Raw genomic sequence first — 3,127 nt, 5'->3', positions numbered from 1 at the left:
GGGTGGGGCGCGGGCGGCAGCTAGGGGTCCCGGCAGGCAGGCCTTTGCGGTGGCTCCCGTGAGCAGCAGCAGCCCCTCCTGGGCCGGCTCCCAGCTTCACACTGCTGGGCCTGAAGCACGCTTGGTGCATTTCCCCGTGACGGCCTCTTGTCCGGGGCAGTGGAACGACCATGGCCCCACCCCTCACACATGTCCCCAAGCCCACCACGGTCTTCCGAACACTGGAGAACTCCCCCTGGCCTGCAAACCCCAAGTGAGATGTGTCCCCCAACCTGCCTCACAGGGTTGCCCTGAGAATCACAGAGCAACACACGTGTGGGCACGGTTCCAAAATGGCTGTCCCTCTCACCAGTTTGAGTACGACCAAGGACACGGGGCAGGCAGGAAGTGAAGGGGTGAGAATTAGCAGGACGCGTCCTGGCTGGGACTTCCATGAAACTCGCAGACGGTGGAATGTTCAGAGAGGAGCAGGGCAAGTGGGAGGCCCGAACGCTGGCTTCGACCACGGCTGCTGTAAAGTCCTCCCGTGGCCAGGTGGGTGCTGTGGCCTCTTGTCCTGGAGATGGCAGTGCAGGCCGACGGCTACCTGAACCAACAGTGGCCGCATTGCTGCCAGTGACTCCCAAGGCTGAGCAGGCGAAGGCCTCTTGGCCTCCACCTCTGGGCCCATCGCTGTGCGAGGACACGCAGCTGCCCCGAGGCCTCCGTGTTGTGAGGAAGCCCCAGCACGTGGAGCAGCCACGTGGAGGCGTGCTGGTGGGAGCTCTGGCCTCTGAGCACCCCAGCCCAGAACCAGCCTCGGGTGTCCACACCTCCCCCCTTTTGAGCGGTCCCAGACACGGAGCAGGAGGCGTTGTCCTCGCCGCCCCCTTCAGGACTCCTGACCACAGACTGTGAGCATAATAAGATGGATTTTGTGCAGCAGCCCCTCCTGGGGCAGGTGAGAAGCTCACAGCCAGCTGCACTGCTCCTGGAAGGAAGTGTCCCGACCTGGGACCCGGATGCGCCCTCAAGTGTACCTGGTGCTCCCCCGCCCAGCCCACTAGGTAACCAGTGCTCTGCTCTGTTCTCTGAGTGGACCAGGGCCGGCCTCACCACAGCCTCAGTGTGAAGCTGTTCTAGTCCCCCAAGACCCAGAAGTCCTCTTTCCTCCCCAGAACTCCCAGGAGCCTTTGCAGCTGGGGTCCCTGTGGACCCAGAAGCTCTGGGAAGCTTTCTAGGTTCTGTGCAGCGTAGCAGTCCCTCGAGGCCTTCCCTGCCCGCAGAACGGGGCACCAAACTGTCCATCACTGTGGCCCACTCAGCTCCCAGGCCCCCTTAGGGGCAGCCCCTCACCTTCAGGTGAGCCTCCCCCATGTCCTCGTACCACATGCTCTGTGTCCCACGAAGGCTGCAGTCACACCGCTGCGTGGTCAACCACCGGCACCTGGCCCAGCCCAACGGATAGACTCCGCGGTGCCTCTGCATGAACGGTGAGCGAGCCGCTACGCGCATGAGCTGCTCACCGGCCTCCCGTGCCGTCTCTCAGGTGAGGAACTGCCCTGTACACGGGAAGCCCTCCCCGTAGCAGCCCCAGGAGCCTGCCCTAGCGCCTCACGTGGCAGGGAGCTCACTGCCTTTCAGGATGGTCTTCATACTGGGCACGCTGATCCGAGAGCCCATCCCTGACTGGCCGCCCTGGGCCCGCAGCAGAGTGGCTGGAGGGGAACAGGGAGCCGAGCGGAGGAAGGGGCCCTGGTGACCCACAGTCTGCAAAGCCTGAGTCCGGTGGTGCTGGGAGCAGGTGGGAACCCAGAGCACCAGAGACCCATTGACTGTCTGCACCCGGCCCAGCCAAGGTCCCGGGTGGGAGGGGGAGGGCAGCGAGTCCTGCTCTGCCCAGGCCCAGCTGGGGCAGGGCCAGCACGCCAGGAGGTCTGCAGAGACGAGAAAGCGATGGGGCGGAAGGCGGAGCTGGGCAGGACAGGTGGTCTGTGTGGTTTCCATGGCTCCGGTGCTTCTGCCTGCCCGGCCTGGCCTGGGAAAAACAAGCCGGGCACGGAGCGAACCGCGCCTGCGAGCGCCGGACAAAGGCTGGGCTGTTTTGGTGCTCCCGGCGGCCAACTGGGCCTCCCTGGCGGAACATCGGTTTAGACTGGGCCAGCCTGGCTGAGCTGCCAGGCCTGCAGCCTGTTCCCCAGGGCCCCTGGGGAGTGGAGGGGAGGGGCGGGCACTACCCAGCTCTGCCCCCGGGTGCCCAGCTTCCTGCCCGTCTCTCTGGATAAATGATCCAGATTTCTGTCTGCACCTGGGTGGGGAGCCCACAGACAGGGCTTCTGGCAGCAGCATTCTGGGGGGCCCTGCCTCCCAGGGCACCCCAAAGAGTGACCAGTCGTGGGTCCCCGTGTGAAATGCATTTTTGCTGCCACTATGGACAGATGGCTCTCAGACTATGAACCGGGCAAACCCGAAGAGTTAGTGGGCCGCACTGGACGGGGCCCTCACCAGACCGTGACTGGAGTGGGCGACAAAAGCCCTGGGGTGGGTACCGTGGAGAGGCTTACCAGAGGCAGACTCTGGGTGTCCCCAGGGATTCCCCATGACACTGTTGCTCCTGCAAATCCTCACTTCAGGGCCAGTCACGGGCAGCGGGAGGAAGACGTCCCCAGCCTCCGTCTGCCTGGAGCTCAGAGACAGAGGAGGCTCGGCCCCAGCCATGCACACACTGTCTCCGGTGAGCGGAAGCCCCATTGTAGAGCACCCTGAGGCCAGAGTCTGGGAAGATGTGACCTGGGGGTGCTGGGCAGAGTCTGTGAGAGAAGAGCCGGCACAGGGCCAAGGAGCTCCTCACTGCCCTGTCTCCCCGGCTGGTTCCTGGCAGCGAGTTTCTGACACCCCTCGCCCTGCACCTCTCCACGAAGGCTGGACCCCCCCGTCTGCAGGGGGCTGGCTGGCGAGGGCTGTGGGGGCTGGAGTCTAGTGGGAGCAGGGGGCAGGCCCCGACGTGGGTCATCACTGAACGGCGGGGGGACAGAGGCAGTGTGGACACAGTAGGTCTGACCCAAGGGAGCTCTGGAGCTAGCAGGTCCCCTGGAAAGGGCCACAGGGCAGCCCAGGCCACCCATCGCCTTGGCCAGGCTGGCCCCCG

Source organism: Tupaia chinensis, unplaced genomic scaffold (assembly GCF_000334495.1).
Source record: "Tupaia chinensis unplaced genomic scaffold, TupChi_1.0 Scaffold143651_1, whole genome shotgun sequence".
NCBI classification, from domain to species: Eukaryota; Metazoa; Chordata; class Mammalia; order Scandentia; family Tupaiidae; genus Tupaia; species Tupaia belangeri.
Note: the sequence above shows the minus strand (reverse complement) of the source record.